The sequence below is a fragment of the Oreochromis aureus genome, linkage group 3 (genome assembly GCF_013358895.1).
Source record: "Oreochromis aureus strain Israel breed Guangdong linkage group 3, ZZ_aureus, whole genome shotgun sequence".
Lineage (NCBI taxonomy): Eukaryota > Metazoa > Chordata > Actinopteri > Cichliformes > Cichlidae > Oreochromis > Oreochromis aureus.
The window spans coordinates 53237041-53258192 of record NC_052944.1 but is presented as its reverse complement, the minus strand read 5'-3'; the positions used below and the strand labels follow the sequence as shown (position 1 = coordinate 53258192).

The 21152-nt window shown below is 40.2% G+C and overlaps 1 long non-coding RNA gene across 1 annotated transcript; it reads right to left on the bottom strand.

Annotated features, from left to right (window-relative positions):
- Positions 1-6738: 6738 nt before the first annotated feature.
- Positions 6739-16449, bottom strand: LOC120434198. The gene is made up of 4 exons (XR_005608983.1): positions 16344-16449; positions 15321-15469; positions 7088-7250; positions 6739-7007 (listed from the first exon to the last, which is right to left on the bottom strand). It is a non-coding gene; the product is annotated as an uncharacterized LOC120434198 (long non-coding RNA).
- Positions 16450-21152: the final 4703 nt, after the last annotated feature.

Genomic DNA, 21152 nt, shown 5'->3' with positions numbered 1-21152 from the left:
TGGCTGCGGCACTATGATCATTTCATATATGCCTTATATATGTAATTATGTAATTATCTGTAAATTTACAGGTAATATTAGTAATAACCAGAGAAGTAGCAACACTTAAGGCAAAAAGCAGTGTGGTATATCCTGTAGAAAATAATAATATACTACATTTTAAAAAACACATGCTTATCATGTTAAGTTGAAGCACGCTTAGGATGCCAATTGTCATTGCGAAACATTCTCAATATAATATAATATAATAAAACAACAAAAATACACTGCTCATAACCTTTCCCTATGCACCAATGAACTGTTGTGATATTAACTACTTTAAAACTTGGGTAAGAAATCTGCTTTTGTATATTTGCTGTAATTTATTACCTGAATATTTTAAAAGTAAAAAATCATTAAAGAAAATGTAATGAATAAAATGAAATCTTTAAGGATACATTTTATGTCACCTAAATACATAACATACATCAAAGGATTATCTTTAAAATAATGATTAAGACTGAGCATTACAATCAACAGCATTGCAACATAGCTGAAAGACACTGTTTAACCATAACATTGTAATGTATCTTAAAGATACGAAAACTAGAAAACAAAGTGACAAAAGGTATTTTATACAATAGTCACGGTTCTTTCATTAGTCAGATGTCTTTTTAGCACCCATTGACCTGGAAGACAAACATAAATGCAGAGTCAAAATTTGTTTAGCGCACTGTTGTAGCATTATGCCCTATTTTTTATAGAGAGAGAAAAAGAAAAAACGAGCAATAAAATGTCATATTTTATAAAATATCTTAGTCCTCCCTTTGTTTTGCATTTTTTTGTTTTGCATATTTTGGTTATGGTTTCTGTGGTTCATGTGCATGTTACGCCCCTCTGCAGCCCCTAATCTCTTTGCAGTGGCAGTGCAAGAGTGGTCAGCTGGTACTAATTCACCACACCTGGTCCGGTGTGGATATAGGCAGGCTTTCATAAAGGCTCACTAGTCTTAGTGTTACCAGCTATTTTAACTAACTTGCTATATAATTTAAAATAAAATCTCTTCTCTGTGAAATTCTGGTATTGGTCAACATATTTATGTTATGCTTTTGAGCCGAGTCATAACAGTGCATTGTTTAAATGTCCTATAAATGTCAAGCGGAGTTCTTGTCACAGAGTTTCTTGTTCAACTCAAACTGATGTGTACTAAAAGGGTAATATAGCAGTTCACACCACATCGAGTGTATGTAAACGTGACAACATGTCTGTTCACATATAAATAACAAGTCTATGAACAGAGACAGAGAATGGTTGGGTCACTTTTCTACCCTTAGAACCTCTTGAAAATAGATGCTGTGTAATACATGAAGCCCGTGCTTGAAAGCTAGTGAATGTAGGTGACAGGGACAGAGAACTTGAATCTTGAATGGACAGTAAATAAAGTTAAGGCTTATGTTCAACAAAAGAAATCTCTAAAGAAAGCTGTTACAACACACATGTTTTTGACATTTACCATACACAATTACTTTAAAGGCTGCCATCCTCAGCAAGAACCATATAATCAGAGACACAGGCTAACACACATTACCTGTATATTTCTAAGTTCAGATTTAAACCCACTGGACTATGCTGAGTCTCTAAGATAAGCCTGCAGTAACCACCTAAGCTATACAAGCAGAAAATAAAATTATTGTTAAATTAGCTGATGTATTATTTGTCATCCCAGGAGTGTACTACATGAAAGAAAATTCTATGAGATAAAACAAATGAAAATAAGAGCAAAGCGTACACAGGCAGTCAAAGCACACATTACCCTTTTTCATGTTCTGCACAGCCAAATATTCTGTGTACAGTGTTGACATAGGTGCAAACACAGTCAGAGAAACAACTGGTAAGTGTGTGATGGTACGTAAATATGGATCTATATATATTTTAATGGTAACTGTTAAAGTTCTGATTTGATCATTCAACTTCGAAACTAGCTCTCTTATTTTATATTACTCTTCGAGTTATTTTGGGGTTTTATTTATTATATAGGGGATAATATACTGTGTTTCTTCTGTTTCTTTTACTCAATTGCAGACTTTCACCAAGAGATGGTGCTTTCCTCAAAAAAACTTTGAGTAGGGTAGTTAACTATAGATGATTTTCTGTGTTATTGTAGGGTATTTTCCTTATAATATGAAGGTGTTCCTTTTCAGACCAGTAAGTCATAAACAAAAAAATTTAATAATTGTTTCGGCTGTTGCAGCTCAGTGATTGATTCACAGTGAAGTATAGGATAAAAATGCTCAGACTTGCTTGTTTCACAGTATCAAGAAAATCTTGGGACGTCAGTAATGCTCATTGCTAGAGGCTGGTTGGTCTTGTAGACATTAGCACCATGATACAGCAGTAGTACACAACAGTAAAGCCCAGCCAAAGCTGTCACTTATAGATGTGTTTTCTTAGGATCAGATTTGAATGCATTATATGCATTACCATATTTTTCAGACCATAAGGCACACCGGATTATAAGGCGCATTAAGCGAAACAAAACAGTCAGAAAAGTCAAACTTTACTCAACTCATTCTTCTTGCTTCCTCCACTTCCGTATCATTGATTCGTTAATGTTGAATTCTCTCGCAGCTGCTCTATTCCCATGTTGTTTAATGACTAACCTCTTATTGTGGATGGATTATCTCAGTTGTTCTCCTGACTGAAGTTTGGTCCATTTACAGCATCCTGCCATGTGATTGCATTAGTCAAAAACAATCAGAAACCCTCACGTTAACTTTTATCTAGTGGAAAAAAGTTAGCATTCATCCTCCAGCTTCACTGTGTTTATGTTATGCTAACATAGCTGTGTCGCTAGCACGTCATTATACACTAGTCCAACTTCATTAACCCTCCAAAAGTAACTGCTGTTTAGTTTTCTGTCTTCATTTATGTTGGAAGTGAGAGCAGAGCTGTACGTTTTAATTTTTTCAGATATCTCTCAGTCAGAACATGGTATATCATGTTTAGGTGGAAACTAGCGAGCTAACTTCCTGCTAACTTTTAACTCTGTTAAATTTAATAAATTCTGTTTTCATGGATGCCTGCATGTTAAACTTAATTGTTACACCTAGTAAAGCAGCCACAATGATCATTTTATTAAGGATGAAAGAATTTAGACAGTTTTTAACTCTCAGTGATGCTGCAGTGTAGTGCTGGGCGATATGGAAAAAATATTTATCACGATATGAATTATTTTATATCACGATAACGATATATATCACGATATACCACCTGACCTGTGGTCATCTGGAAAGTATGCAGTCTTTAAACAGCGAGTGGAGAGGGTGCAGTCTTTGTTTTGAGTTACTGTAAAGCATGTCGCAAATCCGGGTGCATGTAAAGCAGCACCATGTTGCAAAACAACAAGACAGAGTTTCTTTGTGAAAAATGTCATTTTTTTATACTTTATTTTCTCTTGCATAAAGTTAAGAGTATGTAAAGTGAGAAGACAACATTAATATATTTGCACAGGCTATTTAACCCTTTAAGACCTACCATAGAACCAAGTCCACCAGAGCTTATCTTAAAATTGATTTATTTTGAGTGTCTTCATAGTTTTATTTTGAGATACACAAATTTTTATATACTACAGGAAAATGAAAATAAATAAATGCAAATTTGCAAAAACACAGCATGTGCATCAAAATAAACGATTTACAGCAGTGTAATTTGACTTCTAAGCATCCCAGAAACGATACAGAAGAACATAAAGTCAAACATGACTTTTAAAAACACCAACATAGGCTTTGAAGCTTAAAAAACTACATTTTCCGCGAAAATGACATCACTTCCGGTTTCGGACATGTAATGGCGGACATGCGATAGTTCGCGCTGAGTTATATTCCAACGTAGGAAGTGTTATGAACAGCTGATCGGATCGGCAAAGCCTGTTTCTGGAATATTATGTTTTTGTTGCTGCAAGTCTGGAATATTATGTTTTTGTTGCTGGAAGTGCTTTTTATGCAATTTTTGCAAAGCTATGTGTGGAAGGAAACCGTGACCTAGGGCAAGCTAATGGAATAAGATGTAAGTACAACTCCTACCGTTTCATATGCAAAAAAAACCATTATTGCGCTACCTTACGTGGTTACAGTTCTACAGGGATTTAAAAATAGTTAGGGAAAACGGAGTTTGCCTGCTCCGACCGGTTTTAAAGGGTTAATGATATATTTTATGTAATAATTTGTAAAATTCGGGTTAGAAACGATAGAAACGATAGAAGACAAATGGCACGATAGAAACTTTTCTATCGTCCACACGATATATATCGTCATATCGCCCAGCACTACTGCAGTGTTCATTTGACTTTGTGACCTGAAACGGAGTTTGAACCCAGATTACTCCACAAGGCTTCTGACTACGCAATCCGACAATCCATCGAGCGGTGTGGCTTCGTAGCTTACCAAAGTTGTACTAAAACATTTTTTGACAGATTTTTGAGCGGCGTGTACCACATAAAATCGGTTCGAGGTCAGTAAGCAAGACCAGAGTTCAAACATAAGGCGCACCGGATTTTAAGGCGCACTGTCGATTTTTGAGAAAATTAAAGGATTTTAAGTGCACCGTACAGAGCAGAAAATACGGTAGGTCTTTTTTGAGTCTTAATGTTGTGGATGACCAGATTGTGTATTATTAACCCAAATATAATCTTTTTTTCTTAAACATCAAGCAGTAAAGTAAAATTAAAAGAAAAAAAAAAAAAGAGGCTGTTACGACTGTGATCGTAATCATATGTAAATTTGAGTGTGCAGGTGCTCCTCCATGGTTGGTGCATCCAGGGTGGATGGCGCACCGATTGGCTGAGGACCGGGAGGCAGCGGATAAGAAGAGACCGCCAGGGACTGCCATGTCATTCATCCTCGGCCCAACCCAACCGGCAGACCGTTCACTGTGTCACTATGTTGGTTAATGTAAGAGCATGTAGGGGTGGACCGCCTTTTTGTTTGATCAGTTTTCTCCTGTTTTTGTTAGGCAGGGAGGAAAGTGATTGTTGTTTGGTTTAGTTCTTTTGAGTAGGTAAGTTGTGTTTATTCCTGAGATAGGCTACCTTTTGTTTGTTGTTTTGGCCTTGGGTTCACCCTGAAGTTATGATATGCTCCCTTCCTTTGTTTAACTGCACGCATTGTAAATAAATCACTGTCACAAAATATGAAGTGTGTGACGTGCTGCTTGGGGTTGGACGGGGATGGATCACCCTTTATGTTGTGGTCTGGCCGCGCCTACACTCAGAAAAATAAAGGTGCCAACTGGAACCAAAAGTGGTTCTTTAGACTGATGCCATAGAAGAACCTTTTTTGGTTCCACAAAGAACCTTTCAAACAATGGTTCTTTGAAGAACCATTTCTTTCAGTGGTTCATTGAAGAACCTTTAAAGGTGCCCCAAAGAACCATCAAGAAATGGTTCTTTGGGGCACCTTTAATTGGTTTTTCAAAGAACCTTTTAAAAATGGTTCTTTAAGGTCCTTCAAATGGTTCTTTATAAAACCATTTTAAAGAACCTTTTTTGAAATGGTTCTTTAAAGAACCATTTTAAATCTTTCAAAATAAAATGTATCATAAATTGAATTTAAGTAGGGTAAAATAAATACGAGCACAGGATAGACATATATTAATGGTTTATTGCCATTTAGCAGTATACCAAAAGACAAAAAAGCACCACATCACTGCTAATACATGTCACATATCAGTCATTTCAACAGTAATAACATTTTTACTATACTATAAATAAATAAATATATAAATACTATATCTAAAGATAACACAACAATTAATACATGTATTGTTTAATTAATAAAACATCAAAAAGTGATAAACACATTAGAAATAGCAATAGCTTCATAACAGACCAATAAATCAAGACATTTTCATCAGCAGATGTTTGCATGATCAGTAAAAATATTTCAACAACAAGCTTTTGATTAAAATTATCAATGAACTTCAGCCTTACATTATGTAAGGTAAGTTTAATGTTGGACTTAGGGCTGCTCGATTATGGCAAAAATGATAATCACGATTATTTTCACTGAAATTGAGATCTCGATTATTTGACGATATTTATTTAACAATAACAATGTATTGAATAATGGCTTTAAAGATTGTCAAAAAATAATGTAAAATAGTGTGCAAATACTGATTACAGTGCAAATGTTTGCAATATAAAAAATAAATGAAAAATGTAAACATTAATGTTTAGTGAACTTCAAAATACTGCATAATATTTATGCATACAAATAACCAAACATCAAGGCAAGCTGTGTAGACACACAATGCACAATTGCATCAAACGGACAGTGAGGTATGTAAATTAAAGTTGGTGCTCCTTCACTGTTTGATCGTATGTCACTTTGTGAGCGATCTTCAAATGTTTGAATAAATTTGTAGTGTTGCTCTGTGGTGCAGCTACGACACCGTAGCAAAGTTTACACACTATGTCTACTCGATCCACGTCTGACCCCGCGAACCCGTATTGTTTCCACATCACTGAAGTCGTTTTATCTCTCTTTTCAACCAGCTTCATTCTCTCTTCAGCAGCCATTATCCTCTCCAAATAACTTCTGCTTAGCTTTCCGAGCTTCCCTTGGGTCCTCTTAATTGTTATGACGTGTGTTCGAATCGCAGAGAGGTGCGCTCGATTTGGCACACGGAGCAGCGCGAGAGTAAAGCACGAGGGAGGTGCTAATAATCGTCTCAGTCATTTTTAATGATCGTTGAAAGCCCAGATCGTAATCGAGATTAAAATTCGATTAATTGAGCAGCCCTAGTTGGACTCATGGTTCTTTGTTAGTCCAGTTTAGGATAATGTCTCTGATGTATGTGTCATATCAAATATATGTCATATCAAAACAACCCCACACCTGCAGTTGTTTCAGTTTTTCACAGGTGTTTCCTGTCAGCTGGTCAACCTCACTCAGGTGGACATCCATATCAGCCAACCAAACGACAAGCTCCTCCCTTTGTGCTTCAAATCCCTCCCACTCTGAGACAAGGAGCTGAGAGAGAGAGAAAACAGGGGTCAATTATAAATAAGAGAGAAAAGTAAAACCCTCCTCAGAAGGTCTGACTCGCATACCTGCAGTCGACCTGTGATGGACTCCTGTTTGGCGTTCACGTCATCCCAGTGTTGCCAGCAGCCGAGTCTGCAGGGTGCCCTGGAAGAGCCGAGTTAATGTTCGACTCCTCCTGGTCAGGCTGTCCAGCTGGATGAGCCGAGGTCTCCCCTCTCGCCGCCGCCTCTGAACACAAAAACAGAAATTGCATGTGAAGCAGGAGGTGCAGATTTTTTTGCTATTCTTTCCTAAATCCAGACTTGATAATGTGGATGTATTTGGAAAACTTTTTTGGCCAGCGGACGACTGTTGTCTCGCAGAAAGTCAAATCAAATATATGTGATACACAATTAATTCACAAGAACAAATTATAAAAAACAAGTCCAGTTCTTGCCTGATTTCAAGTGAATTCTGCATCAAAACAAGGTAACAGAATTAAAACGAGAGTTTGCAGCAAATGTGAGCACAAAGCCTCACTTTGTACAAGCCTGCTATTGAAGTTCTCCTCTATGCAGATGACTTTCCTGTTTTCAAGGCACAACTTGGATCTGCTGTACAAATCTTATCAATCAATCAATCAATCTTTATTTATAAAGCACTTTTCATACAAACTGTAGCACAAAGTGCTTTACATGGTTAAAAGCAGCCCACCCCACCCTCCCACTCATTCCCCGCACTGTCATTAACAGAAGCGGTCATGATACACACATCCCCCCACACACACACACACACACACACACACACACACACACACCTAAAGAGTAAAATTGGGCTGGGTACGCATTAGCCAAGTGAGGAAACACTATCACAGGGAGCTGTCTGCACCGGGAGCCGATCACAGACCGCAGCCTCCAGGCTGGGCACACAGCAGGAGGGAGGCAAAGAAGCCCCCCAGCCAGGCTCAGAGGACCCACAGGGCCCCAGCAGCCACGGTCGATCACAGCCCCGGTGCAGAGAGCCCCCTCCGAGGAAACACTGGAGATATGACCTAATAAGAATATAAACAGGATAAAAAGATAAAATAAATAAGAGTGGGATATAATATAAATATAAGTATAAACAGAGTAAGAAGATAAAAAATGAATAAGAATACAATCAATCGGTATTAGGTAAAACTAAATGAATAATATAAATAGAATAACAGGATAGGATAAATAAGCATTAAATAAATAAACGTTAGGTAAAAGCTAAATTAAAAAGGTGGGTCTTGAGCCTGTTTTTAAAAACATGTACGTTCTCTGCGGCCCTGAGCTCCTCCGGCAGGCTGTTCCACAGTCGAGGACCATACCACTGAAAAGCTGCCTCTCCGTGAGTATGTGTCCTGACTTTAGGGACAATCAAAAGGCCAGTACCAGAGGACCTCAGGGTCCGCGAGGGTTCGTATGGTAAAAGCAGATCTAAAAGATAAGAAGGCCCAAGACCATTAAGACATTTAAAAACCAATAAAAGAACTTTAAAATCGATCCTGAAACACACGGGGAGCCAATGCAGTGATTCTAAAACCGGTGTAATGTGGGCCCGCCCTCTGGTCTTCGTCAGCACACGAGCTGCAGAGTTTTGCAAAAGTTGCAAAGGTGAAATATTCTTTTTGGGGAGACCAGAGAGCAGGGCATTACAGTAATCAATGCGACTGGTAATAAAAGCATGCATCAACATCTCCGTGTTGGCCCGAGAGAGAATAGGGCGGACTCTGGCTATATTTTTTAGATGATAAAATCCAATTTTGGTTACATGTTTAATATGTGGGATAAAACCAAGCTCAGAGTCAAAAATAACACCCAGGTTTTTCACTTGTAGTGAAGGGCATAGTGAAAATGCCTGTAATTTAGACAAGAGTTTCTCTCTCTGAGCCTCAGGACCGATGATTAAAACTTCAGTTTTGTCCTGGTTAAGCTGTAAAAAGTTTTCTGCCATTCAAGATTTTATATCTAAAATACAGTTAAAAAGAGCATCCATTGGTCTGGTGTCATCAGGAGACACGGAGATATACAGCTGAGTATCATCAGCGTAACTGTGGAAGTTCACTCCATGCCTCCTGATGACGCCGCCAAGCGGGAGCATATACAAATTAAAAAGTACAGGGCCTAAAACCGACCCTTGGGGCACACCACATGTCATTTTATGGATCTTAGAGGAGCATGTATCCATACTCACCATAAAAGTTCTGTCTGAGAGATAGGAAGTGAACCAGTTGTGTACAGCACCAGAGAGGCCCACCATGTGTTTCAGTCTGTTTAAAGAATAGCGTGGTCTACTGTATCAAAGGCTGCGCTTAGATCCAGTAGCACCAGGACTGAGAGCTTTTGGGAGTCCCAGTTACATCTAAGATCATTTAAAACCTTTAGGAGAGCGGTCTCTGTGCTGTGGTTCACCCGAAATCCAGACTGAAATATTTCTAGGATCTGTTTATCATTCAGAAAATCATTAATCTGAATAAAAACAAGTTTTTCTAAAATTTTACTTAAAAATGGTAAGTTGGATACAGGTCTGTAGTTATTAAAATTATTGCAATCCAAATTGCTCTTCTTCAGAAGGGGCCTCACCACCGCCGTTTTAAAGGCAGCAGGAAGACACCCGACTGAAGAGAGCAATTCATCATGTATAAAAGCTCAGCTTCAAAAAAATCCATAAAGTGTTTTAAAAAGTGGAGAGGGATTGGATCTAAAAGACATGTGGTGGGTCTCACTGTGGAGAAAACTTTCTTAAGGTTCTCAGCATTAACCAGGGCAAAGCTGTCCAGTGTCTCCTCAGGTACAGTCGAGCCCTCAGATGTGTTTAAAATCATATCACGAGAAGATAAAATATCACATCTGATGGTGTTGATTTTTCCCCTGAAGTGGTCTGCAAACTGCTCACAGAGTGAGTCTGTGGGGTTCTTTGGGAGCTGTTAAAATCAGGGTTAAATAAGTGATCTATGGTGGAGAAGAGGACCTTGGGATTATTTTTGTTATTACTGATTATTTTGGCTAAGTATGAATTTCTTGAATTCCTTAGTGTACTATTGTAAATTTTAAGTTGCTCGCAAAGTATTTGATAGTTGATTTCATTTTTATTTTCCTCCATCTCCTTTCTGCTGCCCTGCAATTTCTTTTGAGTGTTTTGACTTCTTCGTTTCTCCAGGGTAATACACGCTTTTACGTTAATCTTTTGGTGGTGAGTGGAGCAACGGAGTCAAGGCTTTTCTTCAGTTTGCTGTTAAAATGATTAAAAATAAAATCACAGGGTGCAGGTAGAATCACAGGGGGCATTCGTCTAAAACCCTGGTAAAATTTGCAGCCACTTCAGAGGTTAGATAGCGCCTCCTCACAGTTCGCACCGAGGTCTCCCGCTGAATAAAACCGGTGATGTTAAAAAACACACAGTAGTGGTCAGAGACAGCCAAGTCAACAACAGAGGACACACTGGTGGACAGCCCATGGGTGATGACCAGGTCCAGAGTGTGTCCTCTGTTGTGAGTCGGCTGCGTGACGTGCTGGGTAAAATCCATACAGTGAAGAATGTTTAAGAATTCTTTTGATGTAGGGTCAGAAGGATTATCTATGTGCAGGTTAAAATCACCGGTTAGAATTATCATGTTATATTTTGAATGTATGTTTGTTAAAATTCTGAGAATTCCTTGATAAAAGCAGCACTGTCTTTAGGTGGTCTATAAATTGTGACAGATAAAACTGGAGGGCTGCTAAAAACAATAGCGTGGAATTCGAAAGTGGTAAAATGATCAAATAAAATGTGTTTGGTGGTGAGTGTGTTGTTGGTTAAAGATGCAGTCCCACCACCTCTCTTACCACTTCTAAAGGAAAAAGAGAAATTAAAATTTGGTGGGGAGGCCTCAGTGAGAACAACTGGTGCATCCGAACCCAGCCATGTTTCAGTTAAAAATAAACAATCAAGTTTATTATCTAAAATTAAATCATTAATAATAAAAGACTTATTCAACAGAGAGCGGACATTTAAAAGTGCCATACTAATTGAGACTGGTGGATTTTTGACAGTAGAGTTCAATGAAGTCTGAGATTTTTGAAGAGGCCGGAGGTTATTAATGTTTTTGGAGTTACTGGATTTATGATAATTGTGTTGCTCTCTGTTTGTGATTATGACGGGTATTGTGTTGACTGTGGGAGAGAGGTCCGAGTCCAGAGTTTTGTGTATTACTGTTAAAAGTGGAACAAATGTAGGAGCTGGGACCACGGGGACATCAGTCAGTGGAGGACAGATCAGCGGGTAGTGTCGGTTTGGGGTAATGACAGGGCCGTGTGCGGGAGTGCTGTACGCCAAATACCAAATTGGCGGACAGCAAACGGCGTCCCCAGGCGTTGAGGTGGAGTCCGTCTGCCCCAAAAAGATGTCTCCTCTCCCAGAAGGCATCAAAATTGTTAATAAAACCCACGCCGTGGGAGACACAGGCGGAGGAAAGCCAAGTGTTAAGGCTGAGCAGCCGGCTGAAACGGCCTATCCCTCTGCCACAGGTGGGGGTGGGCCCGGAGATAAAAGCACTCACCTGCAACTGACCAAGGAGGCTGAAGAGTTGGAGGAAGTCCAGCTTCAGCAGCTCAGATTGCTGTTTGGGGATGTCATTGGTGCCGATGTGGATGATAAGCCGGTTGGCCTGTGGGTGGGACGCCAGGATGTTGGGAATTCTGTCCACTATGTCGACAACGGTGGCTCCCGGGAGCGACAGCGTGGCGCCCCCTCATCCGCACGTTCCTGACGATGGAATCTCCGAGGACCAGCGTGGAGAAAGGAGATGCCACCGGGGACTGCTGGCCATCTGAGATGCCTGCGCCACGGCACCGGGGGTGTTCAGATGGAGATGCACCAGCCGGACCGCGTGCGTGACTCCCAGGTAGCTGCGCCGTGGGTCCTCTTCTCCGAGGAGCCGGGGTGAAGAACAGTTCTCCACGGCGAGTTTGCGCCACAGCGCCGGGCTGCCCGCCACGGCTCCGGGGACGTAGTGGTGGAGATGGTGCAGACTTCGGCGACACAGCGGGGTGGCGAGGGCTATCGGCCAGAGGAGGAAAGTCCACAGGATCCAGGATACTGAATTTATTCTTCAGCACTACCGCACCGGAGGGGTGAGGGTGCGAGAGACGGATCCTCCTGGCCCCTCTGCAGCCACCGCGCGTCCCAACCATGGTCCATGGCACTGGTTGGAGTGGAATGGAGCTGACCAGAGCCTTGGGTCTGGCCCCTAGTTGAAACCAGCAGTTCTCGTCCGTGGCAGAAACACCAGCGACACAAGTTTGGAGCCTGGGTTGACTGTTGGCGGGATCTTGGGACACAACAGCTGAGTGGTGCACTGTGTCGGCTAGCTCAGCGCTAGTAGCGGTGGTTTGAGCTTTGCCAAGGAGGATCGTGTCAAGATCGCGTTCTGCCCCCTGGATTTGGTATAGCGTGGATATCCTTTGTTCCAGCTCGATCACTTTTTGGCTCAGGTTGACGCAGCTATCACAACTGGATGTTGAGGTAAGTGGTGCCATTCCGAAATCTCGTACCGGTGACAGCGTCACGTACCGGTGGATACACGCTAAATGAAACAGTAGAGTGCACGACTCCAGATTCTGATCCCTCATCCTAATATGGTCCCAAAGGCTCACAAAAACCAACATAGCAATAGCAATAAAGCAAATGTTGAGGCTTCTAAATACAAAGTCCATAAACCAGGGGTGCTCAATACGTCGATCGCGATCGACCAGTCGATCGCAAAGGTAGTATTGGTAGATCGCATGGCATTGAAAAAAAATAGATGCCAGCCTATCATCCATCCCGTCACTTGATTGATACAGGGAAGCCAGTCAGATGACATCAGATTTTTTCTGACGCTTAGGTCGCTACGCATGCGCAAACAGCGGCGCGAAGTGTAGTAAAACTGACAAGCTAGTCAGCGAGTTAACTCCAATTTTTAGCTCTCAGTTTTTTCTCTTAAACCTAAGAAAGGGTTAAAAATGAGTGAGGGAGCTGGACCAAGTAAGAAGACAAAAATGTATCACTTTCATACGGAATGGGAGGGGGACTTTTTTTTTCACGATGTCATTTTCGAAGTGCGTTTGCCTCATCTGCCATGCTACCATCGCAATGCCATAGAAGGGAAATGTGGAGCGGCATTTTCGAACTGTTCACGGAAAATACGACACTACATTCCCGCCGAAAAGCGAGCTAAGAAAGAAAAAGGTGAAGGAACTAAAATCCCAGTTGTCCGGACAGCAGTCATTTTTCACACAACAAACTTCAAAAGCGAAAGCCGCCACCGAAGCATCGTTCCGGGTGAGTCACATCATTGTTAAAAACAAGAAGTCTTTTCAAGATGGAGAGATGGTAAAAGAGGCATTCGTTGAAGCAGCTGACTCATTGTTCCGAGACTTTAAAAATAAGGCAGAAATAACATCTTCGATCAAAGCTCTCCAGCTGTCAAGAAGTACAGTTACACGGCGCTGTGAAGCCATGGCGGAGGATTTAACCCAGCAACTTTGGAAGGACATCGGAGATTGCCAGTGTTTCTCACTGCAGTTGGACGAATATACGGACGTGAGTGACACAGCCCAGGTGTGCATTTTCATTCGTATGGTGTTTACTGATATCACTGCAAAAGAAGAGCTATTTAACAGTCCTGCCCATGAAAGAACAGACGCGAGGAGAGGACATATTTCAGTCGTTCAAAAACTTTATCGAGAAAACCCAGCTCCCAGTGTACAAATTGGTGTCTATTACCACAGATGGAGCACCCGCAATGGTTGGCCGCTTGAATGGATTTATTGCCAAGTGCAGGCAGGACGATGCTTTCCCGGACTTCCTAAATTACCATTGCATAATCCACCAACAAGCGTTATGCACTAAAATGCTCAACATGAAGGAGATCATGAATGTTGCAACGAAGATCGCCTGTTGTATTCGCGCCAGATCTCTTCAAAGACGGTTATTTCGTGCACATCTGGAGAAGGCTGACTGCGACCACTCTGAGTTGTTGCTACACACTGACGTGAGGTGGCTTAGTCGAGGGAAATTCCTGCAAAGATTTCGAGAGCTCTGTCCGGAGATTAAGGAGTTTTCCGTGTAGCTGGACAAGCAGAATACATGCAACTTAATGACGGTCAGTGGCTGTTAGACTTGACATTTTAACCGATCTGACAAACATGTTGAATGACCTTAATCTAGAGCTGCAAGGAAAAGACAAAACAGTGATCAACATGATCAGCTCAGTTAATGCTTTCAAACGAAAGATGCAACATCTCTCTTTAAAGCTGCAGCGCCATGATTTGATAAACTTTCAAAACCTGGCGTCAGAGCTGGAGATGCAAGGGATGGCCTGTTTGCAACTTGACAGTGCACTACACACAGAGCAGATTGACAATTGTCTGTCAGAGTTTGACAAACGCTTTCAAGACTTTTCTTTGCTCGAGCCAGTCGCTACCTTCATGTGCTATCCTTTTCGGGAAGATGCTGAGGTCGATTCACTCGCATCAAAAATTGCAAAACTATTTCACCTGAACTCTTCTGGAGTGGAAGATGAGATTTTGACACTACAAGCTGACATTGAGCTGAAGTCCAGAGATCATGGACAGTTCTGGAACTTACTCACATAAGTAAAGTACCCCAACATGAGGAAATGTGCTGCCTCTTTGACTCCATTATTCGGCTCCACTTATTTATGTGAGTCATCATTTTCCCACATGAAGATCATTAAGTCCAAGTACCGTTCCACCATGACTGATGAACATTTGGAAGTGTGTTTGAGGCTGGCCGTCAGCAGCTACTGTCCGGACTATGCATCCCTGGCTGAATCAATTCAGTACAAGTCATCAGAGTAAACTCAGGTAATGACAAAAAATTTACATAGTTAATTGTGTTGTGAAATATTGGATATTGCGGTTATGCATGTATATACATTGTAGATATAAAGAATCCTCAATATATTTATAAATAAGTATATGTTTTGGATTTTTGTAGTGGGTAGATCATTTTGACTTGGTCATTTTGTAAGTAGCTCACATGCGGAAAAAGTGTGAGCACCCCTGCCATAAACCAATGGCTGACATGGGTTTTATCATAAGGGTGATAAATATACAACATATGTTCTTAAGACTAAAAGTATAATACAGATTTTAGTCTGAGAGATTTGATGTTCATTTACATGCAGATGCACTATACGTGCCTGCTCTGTGGTTTTCCACAACGTTTTGCACATCACTATTTAATACAGGAAGTAGGTGAACTAAAACAAGTCATCTTTCTATGTGAGAGGACAATATTAATGAAACAAACCTCAATGACATCGTAGAGATCCCCAAAGATGCTCCTGCTGCTTTTCTTCCTCCTCATCCTAAGCTTCCTCCTCCTTGTCCTCGACATCCATCCAATTGTAATTCAATCTAATTGTGTTTCTCCCCCTCCTCTTCCTCATTTTGTTGGAGCTGTGAAAAGAATTAGTGTGAATCTGAATTAATTTGTGCAAACAAGAAAAATCTACAGCTTTTCGGTCAGAGGTGGTCTTGTCATTTAAGCCGGGTAGAGTAGATTTATGTGTTGATGCGACCTGCTTCATCTCTGCGACTGGCTGCTGAGTGATATTGACACCCTGGCTGGATTACAAACTTTAACCACATGCTGAATTTCGCCCCAGTGTTGATACCTCTTGTTAGTATAATGACCTCTTCTTGGCTTAATGTACGATGGTGGATAAATGAAACGTACAAAGAAAATTTAACTATATTACAAATGGACATCTATCTTGGTAACATCAAATGGCCGGAGCATAACTTGTCAACTAGTCCGAAAATTAGTTACACAGGAACAGTCACAGACACATCTTCTAATGTGTCACATTTCTATTCATTCAAAGCACTTATGCATTGCTGTGTTTTATACAGCTCTTACAGAATTCAAAGTACAGGCTGATGTGAGTATTTAATGTACGACTCAGATCTACTGAATTTCTGAGTTTCTAGAGCAGACACAGAGCTCACGTCACAACAGGTTTCAGGTGCCATTTTAGTGACATTAAAAATATTATAAATTTTAATCAGTCTAGCTGACATTACTTTATGTACGCAGCACGCAATAGAACCACATGTTTTAGAAGCCAATTAGTTGGGAGCACCTTCACTTAATTATAACAGTGGTTTTGTTAGGAAAACAGTTCTTTATACCGATACTAAATTGCCTTAACGTCAACGGCTAACGTATCTAACATAGCTAACTGTTATTGTTAGCACAGCATTAACAGCAAGCTACAATGACGAGTAACAAAAACAAAACAGTAAAAAGGTTTTAATGAAAACGTTTTACCTTTTCCAACAGTCCCACAATCCAGAGCTTCAAAGACCAGCAGGTACTGAAGACTGTTCTCCGTGTCGCTGTCACCGTCCGTGAGAAAGTGTTTTTTCCCTTAAAAAGTTCAAGGCCCGCCGGTCGCGCAATCTGTCTGCGCATGCGCAACCCAACGATTGACTCTCTCTCTCTCTCTCTCTCTCACTGTCATTTATTTGGCTCGAAACACATAAATTGCTCAGTGATAAACAACTACTGAGATCATTTACCTAAGCAGCATGCTTTGTCAAAACTAAGTGTGTTGGTTATGAACACAGTGTTCATTACACTGACATTCTGTTGTGCAATTGTTATTTACTTGTATTTTATAATTTGACTTTACATACTGCTGGGTGGTTTGTAAAGTTTACAATAACTAGTATTTTCATTATGCTATATTTTCTAATATATATAATAATCTCAAAAGTAATGCCTTGAAGCAGAAAATAGTAATACTTTATTAAAATTTAAAACTGAAGTACAGTATTTGAATGTGTGTATTGTGTCTACTGTTTGTTAACTCACCATATTCATAAACGTCTTAATAATAAATTCCATATTCTATTACCACATTATTTTGTGATCAGTGGGTTTATGGGTTGGGGTGTGGGGGTAGGGTCTTTAGGCTTTGGCCCCACCCTGCCACCAGTATATTTTTAAGCAAGTATTTCTAACTTTTATTTGAATATTCAGTTTCCTACCATCTGCTCTTAAAGGGTAATTGCCAGGTAACCCGCCCTCCCCCTTCGCACACACATGCACACAAACAAAACACAAAACTAATTCACAGCCTCATTATAGTGAATAAATATTTATGCCATTTTACACCATCAAACTCAGATAGCTAAGGATGAAGAACCTTTTGTTCTTTAAAGAACCATTTGTAATACCTAAAGAACCATCTACAAAATAAAAAGGTTCTTTGACGTATGATGGTTCTTTAAAGAACCATGAAGACATCTGAAGAACCATTTAAGAACCATAATTTTTCTGAGTGTAGACGGGCCATAACAAGGCTCACAAATTTATTACGCCACCACATCTCCTATTTCTTATTCAGGAAGCAGGAGGTTTCTGTCTTCCTCTCTACAATATTTTGTTTCCTCTCATCATAAACCGTTGCTCCAGTCAGCTCCTCAATATGCACTTGCAAAATGACTCTTTTTAAATACTTTATCTCCGACTGCAGTTGCCTCTAACAAAAAGGCAGACCAAAAGTATTATCTCTATCATCCTCTGTCACACCACTAACCCTAACCCTCTGCATGTCCTCCTTCGCTGTATCCATCAGTCTTCTCTATTGTCTTCCTCTTTTTTCCTACCTGACAACTCCATCTTCAATATCCCTCAACCAATAATGTCCACTATCCCTCACCTGCACATGTTAAAAACCTATGAGCCTTGCCTCTCTAACCTTGTCTCTAAACTGCTCAGACTAACTGTAATTAATAGTACTGTTGGAATAAAGAGGAAGGTGATCACCAAGTAGTGATACTCATATTTTATTCAAATACTACATTAAGACTATCAAAGCATTTAATTGTAACTCATCAGTGCTAAAATACTGACTACATTTACAGAAGTGTAGAAATATTTGTTCTGTAGTATTTGTCACTGTTTAATGTAGACACATACAGCTTTAAGATGAATAGGCTTGGAGCTCTGCAGCCACCGAGTAAGCAGAGGTTTGGTGGCTGTGTGCCTCAGCAGTTGGCAACCCTGTTCTAAACTTCACATGTTCTGCTACTTTGTGGAAGAGTGTCTGTGATTCCTGAGCGCTTCCTTTTAGTAACAATTTACAACAAGATTTACGGTAGACTCTGGAATATCTAGGAGGGAGTAAACTGCACATGCTCACTTGTTCCAGTGATAACTATTACACCTATTAGAGCACTATGCTCGAATTTAGTGAGCTCTTTAGATCGACCCATTGTGTCACATTGATAAAGGCAAACTTCACACACCTATGGCAATGGGACTGAAAAAATCTGAATTAAAAGAGTAAGAGGTGTGTATTTCAGTACTTTTTTCCCATATAGTTTACTATGAATGTAGAAATCACCACTCAGTAGACTGCATGCTTAAACAGGACTTTATTTGAGTTTTGAGTTATACTCATGCTTAAAAATGTACACCTGGTCAAAGGTATAAAAATGTATCAAAGACATCAAGCGGAACCATAAAATTTTTTTTTACTTAATTTTATTAAAAAGTAAAATCATAAGACATGCAGTTATGGAAGTAATCATTTTGAGGATTTACAGTGGCTTGCAAAAGTATTCGGCCCTCTTGAACTGAGTGCAGTCAGTTGCCCATAGACATTGCCTGATGAGTGCTAATGACTAAATGGAGTGCACCTGTGTGTAATCTAATGTCAGTACAAATACATGCTGCTCTGTGACGGCCTCAGAGGTTGTCTAAAAGAATATTGGGAGCAATGACACCATGAAGTCCAAAGAACACACCAGACAGGTCAGGGATAAAGTTATTGAGAAATTTAAAGCAGGCTTAGGCTACAAAAAGATTTCCCAAGCCTTGAACATCCCACGGAGCACTGTTCAAGCCATCATTCAGAAATGGAAGGAGTATGGCACAACTGTAAACCTACCAAGACAAGGCCGTCCACCTAAACTCACAGGCCGAACAAGGAGAGCGCTGATCAGAAATGCAGCCAAGAGGCCCATGGTGACTCTGGACGAGCTGCAGAGATCTACAGCTCAGGTGGGGGAATCTGTCCATAGGACAACTATTAGTCGTGCACTGCACAAAGTTGGCCTTTATGGAAGAGTGGCAAGAAGAAAGCCGATGTTAACAGAAAACCATAAGAAGTCCCGTTTGCAGTTTGCCACAAGCCATGTGGGGGACACCGCAAACATGTGGAAGAAGGTGCTCTGGTCAGATGAGACCAAAATGGAACTTTTTGGCCAAAATGCAAAACGCTATGTGTGGCGGAAAACTAACACTGCACATCACTCTGAACACACCATCTCCACTGTCAAATATGGTGGTGGCAGCATCATGCTCTGGGGGTGCTTCTCTTCAGCAGGGACAGGGAAGCTGGTCAGAGTTGATGGGAAGATGGATGGAGCCAAATACAGGGCAATCTTGGAAGAAAACCTCTTGGAGTCTGCAAAAGACTTGAGACTGGGGCGGAGGTTCACCTTCCAGCAGGACAACGAGCCTAAACATAAAGCCAGGGCAACAATGGAATGGTTTAAAACAAAACATATCCAGGTGTTAGAATGGCCCAGTCAAAGTCCAGATCTAAATCCAATCCAGAATCTGTGGCAAGATCTGAAAACTGCTGTTCACAAACGCTGTCCATCTAATCTGACTGAGCTGGAGCTGTTTTGTAAAGAAGAATGGGCAAGGATTTCAGTCTCTAGATGTGCAAAGCTGGTAGAGACATACCCTAAAAGACTGGCAGCTGGAATTGCAGCAAAAGGTGGTTCTACAAAGTATTGACTCAGGGGGCTGAATAATTACACACACCCCACTTTTCAGTTATTTATTTGTAAAAAATGTTTGAAATCGTGTATGATTTTCATTCCACTTCTCACGTGTACACCACTTTGTATTGGTCTTTCACGTGGAATTCCAATACAATTGATTCATGTTTGTGGCTGTAATGTGACAAAATGTGGAAAAGTTCAAGGGGGCCAAATACTTTTGCAAGCCACTGTAGTTGGTCTCTTGGTGTCCTTTTTAACTTTTTGCATCTCCTGTTGCTTATACTGATAAGCTTTTAGTTGGACAATGAGGTTTATTAGCTGTAATGTGAACAGTGATAAATAAATAATTCAATGATATTTCTTTCTTTTATTAATGCACATATTATATTTCTGATTCAAAACATTATCAATACATACAAAAGCTAGGAGAGAGGTGTCTACAACCACTGCAAAACTCAGTGGAGGCTCCGTCATGGTTTGGTTTTGGGCTGTACTCCAGCCAGTTGAGATTGGTGTTTTATGTGGATGTTGAGTATTTTATAAATATACCCATTTTGACTTTTGACCCATCTCGGTATAAAATATTATGTGTGAAAACTATTGTTGTTATTTCCCCAATAATCATCATTTATTGTTTTTAAATTGATCTTAACATCTCTGACATACCAAAGCAAAACATTGTGAAGTAATTAACACTGGAGTGTTTAAATGAACTACATCTAAGAGCTTTCAATGGAACATTCACACAAACTTGCAACTCGGGCTTCAGTATCTTCAGATCAACTACTCTACCTCCTGAACCACAGCCAACCACAAAACTATCACAACAGACTATAATATACAGTGGAAAGTTACATAAATTGGCCTTAGAAAACACATTGTTTTAATGTGTCATTTATTTTAAGAGTATTATATTTTAAATCACAACATAGATGGTGATTAGAGCATAAGTGAATGAAGTTTTGCTGAACATAAATATAGCTATATCTATCTCTATAGATAGATAGATAGATAGATAGATAGATAGATAGATAGATAGATAGATCCATCCATCCATCCATCAGGGGTGCAACAATACATGTATCTGTATTGCAACGTTCAATACACTGCTTTCGGTTTGGTATGCATATGCATTGAAGAAAATGAAGAAAATTGAACAAACAAATTTTTTTATTTATTGAATCGACTTTTCTTCTTACGATGCTGTGTTGAGAGCTCAGTGGATCTGCGTTCGACTACTCCGCCTAGGCTGCATTGTCGAGTGCAGATCCACTGAGTGCCGCCCATATGAATTCACTCAAGTTAGCGAGACTGAGATTAAGCTCGTTGCAACATG